The sequence below is a fragment of the Aethalodelphis obliquidens genome, unplaced genomic scaffold (assembly GCF_003676395.1).
Source record: "Aethalodelphis obliquidens isolate GAN/ISIS:26980383/991018 unplaced genomic scaffold, ASM367639v1 scaffold14, whole genome shotgun sequence".
Taxonomy (NCBI): Eukaryota; Metazoa; Chordata; class Mammalia; order Artiodactyla; family Delphinidae; genus Aethalodelphis; species Aethalodelphis obliquidens.
This window is the reverse complement of record NW_020837958.1, coordinates 3,255,908-3,267,994: the sequence shown is the minus strand read 5'-3', so window position 1 is coordinate 3,267,994 and position 12,087 is coordinate 3,255,908. Positions and strand designations below refer to the sequence as shown.

At 41.4% G+C, this 12,087-nt stretch overlaps 1 protein-coding gene across 1 annotated transcript in view; it reads right to left on the bottom strand.

Annotated features, from left to right (window-relative positions):
• Positions 1–11,027, bottom strand: part of CKAP5 (cytoskeleton associated protein 5) — a 107,109-nt gene extending 96,082 nt beyond the window's left edge. Inside the window, exon 1 of the mRNA XM_027114809.1 lies at positions 10,924–11,027. The gene's annotated coding sequence lies outside the window, so the exon portion shown is untranslated. The remainder of the gene's footprint in view (positions 1–10,923) is intronic.
• Between the last annotated feature and the right edge of the window lie 1,060 nt (positions 11,028–12,087).

Below are 12,087 nucleotides of genomic sequence, written 5' to 3'. Positions count from 1 at the left end.
GAAAACTGAGGCATAGAGGTTAACTAACTTGCCTAAGGTGATTCAACTAACTGTAATGGTGAACTGTTGAAGTGAAAATGAGATTTCTGCTTTATACCTGTTAAGAATCCCCGCAAATACCCATATTATCCCCCTGTCCCACAGGTACACTTAGTATGTAGCTAAGTACCTAATACAGAGTAGCATCTCATGATCTGACACTATTCTGTATTAGGCACTTATCTACTTACTGAGTATGGGAAGTGAAATACAGTAGCCCAGGGGCAATACTATGAGGGTGTAACAGAGGTACTTAACCTGGACTGGAGGGTCAGGGAAGGTCTCCTTGAGAAAGTGATATTTAGGCTGAGAACTAAAGGAAATTAATATGGATTAGCCAGGCATAGGCATAATGACTAGATTTAATAAGAGATTGTTTCAGGCATGTGTGTGAAAAGCCTGAAAGAGCTAGGCAAGATAAAGAACAGAACTGCAACTCATGTGGCCAAAACAGGAGTTGAGAGAAAGGGCAGACTGAAAAGGGCCAGATCATACAAAGCCAGTGACTTTATGCAAGGAAGTAGTACTAACAGATGGCATGGAAACATCAAGCACTCAAGAAACAGTGGCTATCCTTGTGTTATTTTTATAAGCATCATCCCAGAGTTATCTAGAGATTTTAGAAAGACTTCAGACTTAACCAAACCCACATTTCAGTCCTCTGATTCAAGAAGGGCCTAAGTTAGCTTAGAGCTCTTGGGACCAAGTAAGGCAAGTCTCCTCTGATCTAAAACAAACCATTTCATTGGGTGTATAAGCAATCTATTCCTTTTTATCCTATAGAAAGCAAATTTACTACTAGTTAAACAAGTAAATGTCATTTTATAATACTCAAGGGGACTGTCCATATTTTGTTTGGAGGAATCCCCCATATTAAACATAGCTCAAAGTAAGTGGGCAGTCCTCTAAAGCATAAAAAAACTGTTTTCCCTTACTGCCCAGAGATTTCTGATATGGGATCTGGTCTTTACTCCCAAATGAAGAACTCATGCTAGTTCTAGACTAGGCGTTTTTCATGAGACTTTCTTTTTTAAAAGGAATGTATCACATAAGAAAAAGGACCAGAAGAAAAGTGTGTAATTAGAGTACTGAAAAAAATTCCTAAAATCTAAAAATGAGAGACTTCATATTTTAAGTGAATAAGGACATGAAATGATTTAAAAAAAGACACTGCAAAAAAATACATAAAAGAAGTAAAACAGCAAAACAAATTAAGAGAAAGAGATGTTCTAGACAGCCAAGTTTGCCAGGTATCAGAGGTTTACCCCTGAAACACCAATTATTATTATTATTATTTTTTTTTGCGATATGCAGGCCTCTCACTGTTGTGGCCTCTCCCGTTGCGGAGCACAGGCTCCGGATGCGCAGGCTCAGCGGCCACGGCTCACGGGCCCAGCCGCTCCACGCCATATGGGATCTTCCCAGACCGGGGCACGAAACTGCGTTCCCTGCATCAACAGGCGGGCTCTAAACCACTGCGCCACCAGGGAAGTCCCAACATCAATTATTTTATGTAACTTTTTTCCATGTAAAATAAATCTAAGAAAATACATAAGCCTCCCAGTCTTCTTAAACAAAGTAGACCGATAATTATTTAAACTTTTCAGGATAATCCATTTGAGCAATCAATGTAGCAAAACCCTCAAGATGTACTGCCAAAGAGGTATGAGGGACTCTTGCATCAAAACCAAATGGTTCCAATATGGCTTTTTTGAATTTTAATGTTTTACGTTCTGTAGCTTTCCTTCCTCAAACTTTGTGATCAAACTAACACTTTAGCTTAGAGCAGTGCTGCCTAATTTTAGCTCTTGATTTAAAGACCCAAGCAGGGGGACTTCCCTGGTTGCACAGTGGTTAAGAATCCGCCTGCCAATGCAGGGGACATGGGTTCGAGCCCTGGTCTGGGAAGATCCCATGTGCTGCGGAGCAACTAAGCCCATGCGCCACAACTAATGAGCCTGCGTGCTGCAACTACTGAAGCCCGCGAGCCTAGAGCCTGTGCTCCGCAACAAGAGAAGCCACCGCAATGAGAATTCCACATGCCGCAACCAGAGAAAGCCTGCGCACAGCAACGAAGACCCAATGCAGCCAAAAATGAAAGGAAGGAAGGAAGGAAGGAAGGAAGGAGGAAGGAAGGAGGAAGGAAGGAAGGAAGGAAGGAAGGAAAGAAGGAAGGAAGGAAAGAGAAAGAAAGAGAGAAAGAGACAGAGAGAGAGAGGGAAAGAAAGAAAGAAAGAAAGAAAGAGAAAGAAAGAAAACCAAGCAGAGTGAAACTGTGCATAAAGAGGGAGTAGGATCTACTTGAAGGAAGTCAATAAAATTTAGACTGCAGAAAATACTTTTTTGGTTTATTTCCTGGTATTTAACTTGCAGATAAATAAAACACTACTTTTAAGCCTTATGCTTGAAAAAAGAAAAAAGACAACTGCATTAAATGAATGAATTTTATTTCAAGAAATACTTGAGACTACTCAACTTTTTTCTCATCTTTATAGAAAGAATTTAAGTCGCTTTAATTAATAACCTCTAAGGGACTTCCCTGGTGGCACAGCGGTTAAGAATTGCCTGCCAGGGGCTTCCCTGGTGGCGCAGTGGTTGAGAGTCCGCCTGCTGATGCAGGGGAGGTGGGTTCGTGCCCTGGTCCGGGAAGATCCCACATGCCGCGGAGCGGCTGGGCCCGTGAGCCAATGCAGGGGACACGGGTTCAATCCCTGGTCCGGGAAGACCCCCACATGCCACAGAGCAATTAAGCCTGTGTGCCACAACTATTGAGCCTGAGCTCTAGAGCCCGCGAACCACAACTACTGAGCCCGTGTGTCACAACTACTGAAGCCCATGCACCTAGAGCCCGTGCTCTGCAACAAGAGAAGCCATCACAATGAGAAGCCCGCGTACCGCAAGGAGGAGCCCCCGCTTGCCGCAACTAGAGAAAACCTGCGTGCAGCAACGAAGACCCAGTGCAGCCAAAAATAAATAAATAAATAAATTTATTTTTAAAAAATTTAAAAATAACCTCTAAGAAATATAATCAAGATATCAAAGAATTAAGTTTCTAATCTCTTCATAAAATAATAAAAATTATGTCTGAAGAGACAGGAGGTCACCAAGGCATATCTGACATCGTATCTATGCCAAAAATGTCTGGCCATTCCAACTGAGTCAGAATTTACTTTGAATGCATCTCTGAACAAAGATCATATTCTAGGAATAAACAATTGCTGTTACCAAGTAAGGGAAAACAATGTTTTCTGTGGTACTTAAAAAGAGTTATGGGGGACTTCACTGGTGGCGCAGTGGTTAAGAATCCGCCTGCCAGTGAAGGGGACACGGGTTCAAGCCCTGATCCAGGAAGACCCCACATGCTGCGGAGCAACTGAGCCCGTGTGCCACAACTACTAAGTCTGCGCTCTAGAGCCCACGAGCCACAACTACTGAAGCCCGTATGCCTAGAGCCCGTGCTCCACAACAAGAGAAGCCACCACAATGAGAAGCCCACACACCGCAACGAAGAGTAGCCCCTGCTTGCTGCAACTAGAGAAAGCCCACACGCAGCAATAAAGATCCAACGCAGCCAAAAATAAATAAATTTATTAAAAATTAAACAAAAAGAGTTATTGGGAGAGAAGTTAGACCTCAGTAAAAAGCATACCACAAAGAGGACATGTGTTTGGGACATAAGTTTCCTCTGAAAGTTGGTGAGACCTGTATGAATTCATGTTTAGCTTAATGTAAATACAGATGGAAATATATAAAACAACTGTATGTATATGCATATAAATGACTTAGTATACATACATACCTACCTCTGTTTCCTGAGAGGGCCTACGAACAATGACACCCTAGCAATAAGCACACCTAATATCCAGATCTCGGCTTCTAAATACCACTGTCCCATAAAAGGAACCACAGCTGATTCTAGGGCTGGGACAGGGAAAATATAAGATGGGTCTGGAGCATCTTGTTGTACAGAAAGGAAATGCTCAAAAAGAAAAAATGGATAGGAGCATGTCAAAGGAACACAGGAGGAGCCAACCTGAAAGCTGCAACAATTTGAGCAAAAATAAATAACAAAGAATCAGTTTTTAAAACAGATATTCATACTGATATAGATAAATGGTTAAACAGAAAAATAAATGGGAGAGAACAGACAAATCTTCATTACAAATTTCCAAATAATCTATGTAGATACTCTTCCTTTCAGGAAGTAGAATTTAAGCCCCCCACCCACTTTGAGGATGGGCTAGACTCAGTCACTCACCTCCAAAGAACAGGCATAGGGACTTCCCTGGTGGTCCAGCGGTTAAGACTCTGTGCTTCCACTGAAGGGGGCACAGGTTTGATTCCTGGTTGGGGAACTAAGATCCTGCATGTTGCATGGTGTGACCAAAAATAAATAAGTAAACAACAACAACAAAACTTAAAAAAAAAAAGAATAAGTATAGAAAGGGAAAAGTACTACTACTTAACCTGGCAAACACTACCATAACCAAGTGTTCAAGGTTAACATCATCAGTGATGTCATGTGGATATGCATATTTCCTGATAGGAAATGATAGTATTCTGTAACATTCTTTCCAAAAACACATAACCCTTGTCTAATAATGAAAAAAAATCAGACACACCCTAAGGAAGAACATTCCAGAAAATAACTGACTAGTACTCAAAATTGTCAAGACCATGAAGACAAGGAAAGACTGAGAAACTGTCAAAGACCAGAGGAGACTCAGAGGGATGACAAGTAAAGGCAACAGGTTACCCTGGACTGGATCCTGAAACAGAAAGGTGATATAAATAGAAAATTACAGCTATCCCAACAAAATCTGGAGTTCAGTTAAAACTAATGCATCAATGTTGGTTTCTTCATTTTGACAAATGTATCATGTAAGATGTTAACAACAGAGGACACTGGGTGAGAGGTATATAGAATTCTATATCTTTGCAACTTTTCTGTAAATTGAAAATTATTACAAAATAAAAAGGTTATTTTTTAAGTTTCCTCTCAAAAAAAAAACAAACCCCTATTATTTATCTTCAAAAAAGTCATGTCTTGAAAAACAAAATTTAAAAAAAGTGGGAGGGCTTCCCTGGTGGCACAGTGGTTAAGAATCTGCCTGCCAATGCAGGGGACACGGGTTCGAGCCCTGGTCTGGGAAGCTCTCACATGCCACAGAGCAACTAAACCCGTGCACCACAACTACTGAGCCAGCACTCTAGAGCCCATGAGCCACAACTACTGAGCCCGCATGCCACAACTACTAAAGCCCGCGTGCCTAGAGCCTGTACTACGCGACAAGAGAATCCACGGCGATGAGAAGCCTGCGCACTGCAACGAAGAGGAGCCCCCGCTCGCCGCCACTAGAGAAAGCCCGCGTGTAGCAATGAAGACCCAACACAGCCAAAAATAAATAATAAATAAATTCTTAAAAAAAAAAAACCCTAAGTCTCAGAAGCTTTCTAAATAACCTAGCTGAAAAAAAGTCAGATTTCTGAAAAAGATTCAGGAAATCTCTCTTAAAAAAAACGAAAAGTGGGATACCTCACACCTACTAGAACGGCTAAAATCCAAAAAAAACTGATGAAACTAAATGCTGACAAGATGTGAAGCAAAAAGAACCCTCATTCACTGCTGGTGGAAATACAAAATGGTACAGCCACTTTTGAAGAGAGTTTGGCAGTTCCTTACAAAGCTGAACATTGTCTCACCATATGATCCAGCAATCACACTTGTAGGTATTTACCCAGTAGAACTAAAAATTTATGTCCACACACACAAAAATGTTTATAGCAGCTTTGTTCGTAATTGTCAAAAACTAGAAATGACCTACATATCCTTCAATTAGGTGAATGGATAAACAAACTGTGGTACATCCATACAATGAAATCTTATTCAGCAATAAAAAAGAAATGAGCTATCAAGCCAAGAAAAGACATGGAAGAACCTTACATAGATACTCCTAAGTGAAAGAAGCCAGTCTGAAAAGGGTACATAGTGTATGATCCAATTATATTACATTCTGGAAGAGGAAAAAACTATGGAGACAGTAAAAAGATCAGTGGTTGCAAGGGGGTGGGCAAGGGAGAAAAGAATGAATAGGTGAATTACAGGAGATTTTTAGGGCAGTGAAACTATTCTTTACGATACTGTAATGGTGGATAAATAACATTATGAATGTCAAAACCTACAGAAGTTTACAACATAAAGAGTAAACTTTAATGCACGCTAATTTAAAAAAGTCATTTAGGAGACTGGGGATCCCATAAAAGAATGCAGACTTGTGACAAGAGAATCTAACTATCTTACAAATGTGTGAAACCACCTCACTGAAGTGGGTGGGGAAAAAGAACTGACCTAGGTAACTTCAGAAATGAATGGAGTCTGAAAACTAAAGGCAAAAGGAACTGCATATAAGCACTGTACTTCTAGTTAATAAAGTTTCCTATGGGAGTGTGAATTAACGATTCAGATATTGCTATACATGCATACTGGAACTGAACAATTAAGTAAATGGATGATGGAAGCCAAGTTTCTCACTGTTGAAGTGGAAATTCAGATCAACAAGGGGGAGGAGGCTAGAATGATCTGTATGGTAATGGATTAGACTTGGAGATATCAGTAAGAACTCATATTTAACTTAACATAGATACAGATGGTGACATATAGAAATATCTATAGATATGTCTATATACACCAGTTAGCACATACATCTATATTTCTTCTGTTAGCTGAGAGGGCCCCCAAAAAATGACACCCCAGTAGCAATGAGAACACTTACTGCCCAGATCTTGGTTTTTATTACCATTCTCCAGTAAAAGGTGCCAGGGCTTCTTGGAGAAATGGCTAATTCTAGAACTGTGACACAAAATATACAAGATGAGCCTAGAGCACCTTATAGTGCCAGAAAGTAGGGAAGTGCTCAAATATAACTAAATAAAAACAGCACGCGCACACACACACACGCACACAGATGTGGGAATGTTAAAGGGGCACAGGAGTCAACAGAAAGAACTCTCAATGGATAAAGGTGTAACAATTTCAGCAACAAAATAAAGTAGTACTGGACTATAACTCAAAGTATAATATATCCTTCAGTTCATACTGATATAAATGTTTGACTAATTAAATTAATAAATGGGGAGAGAGAGACAAATGTCCCATGCAGAAGAAATTCAAATAAATTATGTAGATATTCCACCCCAAGTACAGGGAGCACAACTCCTCTCTCTGTAAGTGAGCTGTACATAATTACTTCCTTCCAAAGAGCACAGTATGAAAAGAGTAAAGAAACCTGACAAACACTACTTCAGCCATATGATCAAATCAATATCAACAGTCACAAATCATGTTGATGTGATGAATATGGCATTCTCTCTGTGATCTTCCACCCGAAAACTCATAACCCCAGTCTAATCATGAGAAAAACATCAGATAAATTCCAATACAGGAACATTCCACTATACCTGACCAGTACCCCTAAAAACTTCTACAGATTTGAAAGTTTTTAAAAATAGGGGGAAAAAAAGTGGGAGGAGGAAGCCAGATCTGCCTTCTCTGCCAGTCAACACAAACAAAAAGCTATCGTTTTTCCATGATTCTTAGTTGAAGACTTTCCAAATTAATCTGCTAAGATATTGCTCACATCCAAAGACACTGTAACACAGCCAACTGGTTAGTTATATATTGTCTTTATCACTTCATTACATGGAGAAAACTATGCCAGTTTTGGCCAACTTCGTTCAGCAAATATTTTCTGACCACCTTATTTGACCCAAGCACTGCTTGAGTCATTGAGGTAACCTCACAGATGAAAAAAAAAAAACCCAAAAACCTATGCTCCCCTGCTCTGCTTTCATTTCTGTGAGGAAATCAGACAATATACAAGCAAACAATAAATGGCCTATCATATAGCAATAAACGTTATGAAGTTTAAAAAAAAAAGAAAAAAAAAGAAAGTGAGGTAAACATGACCAAGAGGGCTACTCTAATTGGAGCTTAGAAAACGCCTCTTTAAGGAGATGACCTTTGAGTTGCAAACTGAGTGAAGCCTATATACAAAGACAGGCTTGAGGTAGGGGTAGAGCAGGTGGGAAGTCCCAGGCAGAGAGAACAAACACAAAGGCCAAAACGAAATTAAGTTTAGGACTTCCCTGGTGGCGCAGTGGTTGGGAGTCTGCCTGCCAATGCACGGTACACAGCTTCGAGCCCTACTCCGGGAAGATCCCACATGCTACGGAGCAACTAAGCCTGTGCACCACAACTACTGAGCCTGCAAGCCACAACTACTGAGCCCACGTGCCACAACTACTGAAGCCTGCATGCCTAGAGCCGGTACTCCACAACGAGAGAAGCCACCGCCATGAGAAGCCCGCACACCGCAACGAAGAGTAGCCCCCCGTTCACCACAAATAGAGAAAGCCCACGCGCAGCAACGAAGACCTAACACAGCCAAAAATAAATAAAATTAATTAATTTTAAAAAAGAATAAGTTTAATGTGTTTGAGATAAACAAGCAGTCAAGGCAACTGCCCTGACAGAAAAAAGCTAAGTAACATATTCTGAACTCTACAGGTAATATGCATTTAAAATTAATTAAAATTAAAAAAAAATCTCAAACCTCTCCAACATTGATCACCAGGAATCCATCAATCATAATGAGATCCAGATCTCAATTTTATGCCCCCACTTAGTCCCCCTCCCACTGTCACAGCTGTCCATCTCCCATATGGTAAATACTGTATTTTGAACTGCTCCACCTTCCCTCTAAAACCCACCATGCCTATGGTTCATATTTCATTATGTCTGTGACAGAAGTTTAAAAAAGGAGGGGGTGAGGGGAGATTCTACCCAGAAAATGATCCTGAATTCTCCCTAACAGATCTCATTACTTCACATAGAACAACCAGAGGTTACGAGCAAAGGCCCTGAAGACACACTAACTTGGGTTCAAACTGAGGTTCTATCAGTTGTATGATTTTGAGCAAGCTGCGTAACCTTTCTAAGACTCAGTTTCCTCATCTGTAAAAAGTTGTGAGAATAAAAAAAGATAAAACGTGGCACCTAGTGAATATTCAATAAATGTTAACTAATGCTGGTAAAAGTATTTGAGCATTTATTTTATTCAAGGACTAGAGCTAGCCAGAGGGATTATATAGAAACTACAATTTGCTACAGCAAATTGTTTGAGAGATAAAACTGTCAAACTCCCTTAGGTCAGGGGCTTTGTCTTTTTCTGGTTCACTAGTGTATTCCCAGAATCTAGAACAATGTTTAACACACGGTAGGCATCAATCTCAATATTTGTTGAATGAATGAATGAGACTCTATTAAGTCAAAGGAGCATAAAAGAGTATGGCTTTGCTCCAATATGAAGAAAAGTTTTCGTTCCTCATCAAGATTTTTAACAATAACCTAAGACACTGTTAAATGTTTATTATTTTTAATTGCCTCCCCAAAACCTAGGACAGTGTTCAAAATACTAAGGTACTCAAATTTATTGCAGTTAAAACTCTGCTGCTAAAATTAAGCTGTCTGTTAAAATTTTTAAAGTAACACGTTATATAGTATATTGTTAAGGAGCATCTTTGCTTGCCATTGCCTGAGTGAACAAACTTTAAAAACTTGTGTAAAATTTTTTTCTCATGAGTTTACCAACTAGGTTTAATTTATGCTGGCAAAATATATTGATTTCACCTTTCTCTCTATCATTTTATAAAAACAACATTACATTTTATCCAGTCACTTAAGTCCAAATCTTTTATGATTTCTTAAAAGTTTCAAAAGATTGTTAGCTTAATTTATCAGCTCTTTAGGTCAAAGAAGGACTTTTCAGGGTGATAAAAATGGAGATAGGAGGAGTTCACCTCTCTCAAAATGAGTTTTCAATTACTATAATTATGCATAAAATAAGACAGGGAGCATTTCTGGGCCACGATTTGAAGCCTTGATTCCCCTAAGAATTAAACTGGAGCCATGCATAAATTTGGGGCAAGTTCTGCAAAAACCTCTTCATCCTCTATTGATGCTGAATGAAAAACTCATTGTTAAGATTCATCAACACGAATATATTTTCTAACACACAGCAGCCACTCTGGCAACACGACTTTCACCGTTTTCTCTCCCAGAAACAAAACGCATGCATTTAAATCCAGCCCGACAATTACCACCATTGCAGGGTAGCTATCTCAACCGCCGGAGTGGTAAAAGCTAAAAAGCAAGAATCTAGTTTACCAAGCCCTCACCCTAAAGTAGCAAGGCCTGCTTCACCTAAACTGCTGGCTATTGTATTGGTCCCCCAAATCTTCAGAGCTGGAAAGATACCTTAACTCTACTGACACCTTCTGAGAGAGAAAACCAGGCGGAAGGGCGGAGCGGTATGATCCGAATCGTTTAAATCGCAGCAAGCCGGTGGGGAGCCAGGTGCGCGGGCAGGCCCCGGAACCACTGTCCTTGTCACGCTCTGAGGCGACCAGGCCCTTCACGACCACCACAGCCCTCGGAGGCTCTTACTCATTCATTCATTTGACAATTACGCGAGGGGCGCCGTAGCCGGGCCGGCTCGCAGGCCCCCGCCCCAGTACCCAAACACCCTGAGCCGCCAGGCACGGCCCTGCGCCGCACGCGTCCCCAGGACGCTACCGCCCGAACCCCGTCGCGGCACGCTCTGGTCACCCAGATCCCAGCCCCGGCCTCCGCCTCACACAAGCGCCCACGCCCCTCGCCCTCCCAGCCGCGAGTCCCACGGCCTCCGCCCCGCTTCGCCGCCTCAGACCCGCCGGGTTCGTGGGGCGAGGGAGGCGCGCGTCCGCGGAGGCTCCCCGCCCGGGGTTCAGGGCCGCTATGCGCGTGCGACTCGTGAACTCAAGGGCCTAGGCGGGTGGGCCACTCACCTTCGCTGGGTCAGAACCGAGGGTCTGCTCTAAGCCGTTTGAAACCGCTTGGGCCGCCGCACACCCCGCAGTGTCCTCGTTGTTTATTGGTCCTCGGCGGACCGCCCATCGCCCTTCTTATTGGTCCATTTGAAAGAACTATGGGCACGCGCCGCCCTCAGCCTTAAAGGGGCCACGCGCAGCCGTGTTTCCCTTGGAACCCGGCGCTGCTTGGTCCGGTGGGGAGAGGGTCGCCGGAGCGAAAGATGCAGAAAACCCCGAAAAGAAGCGCGAAAGGTCTGTGGAGAGTTGGGCATCTCCGGCTGTCAGCAGGTTTGCTTTATTTAATTACAGATATTTAAACTACTGTCAACACTTGGCAATTTTTTATGAGTCATTTCATTCACCAAATATTGATTGCGCAGCTAAGTGCGTGAGGAAAACCAGAGAGGCTGCTGGATTATAGTGGAAGGAGGGTGAATGGAGCCGGGACGCTGGATTCTGGTCTTAGACCTGCTCTGAGTAAAGCACTCTTCTTAGTAAATAATCTGGAGCTTAGTTTCCTCATTTGTAAGACGGGATAATGATGTTTCCCTTATAAACTTAGTGTGAGGATTTAATATAACTAATTGAATTTCTAGGAATGGGCTTTGAACAGTAATGCATTCTTCAAAGGCTTGATAAATCTTGTTGTTTATAAAAATGAGGGGCTTGGTTAATTTGGTCCGAAAATTCTTGTTTAGCTCTACATCCAATGTTTCTATGAAACATTGGTCCTAATTTCCAAGGAATCTGCAAACTACAGTGGTCAGAAGAATAAAACATATAGACTAGTCACTAAAATTCAAAGCAATATGAGAACAATATAAAAGAAAAGCTGTAGATGTTTAACTGAAGGGAGAAATTAGATGGGGGAGGATCTGGGAAGGGGATTTTTTTTTTTTTTAGGGGGATGGATTTTTAATCTGAGATTTAAATCATGTAGCCAAGAGACTAAGAAATGGAGAGGGGATGGGTGAAAGTAATAAAACAATTTTTTTTAATCCATCAAACTGGCAAAAGATGAAACAGTTTAACAACTTTTGGTTAGCCAAGAGTTAGAGAAATACACACCCAAACTCACTTCTTGGTAAAAGTATAATTGATACAAACTTTTAGGAGGCCAATTTAGCAGTTATTAAAATG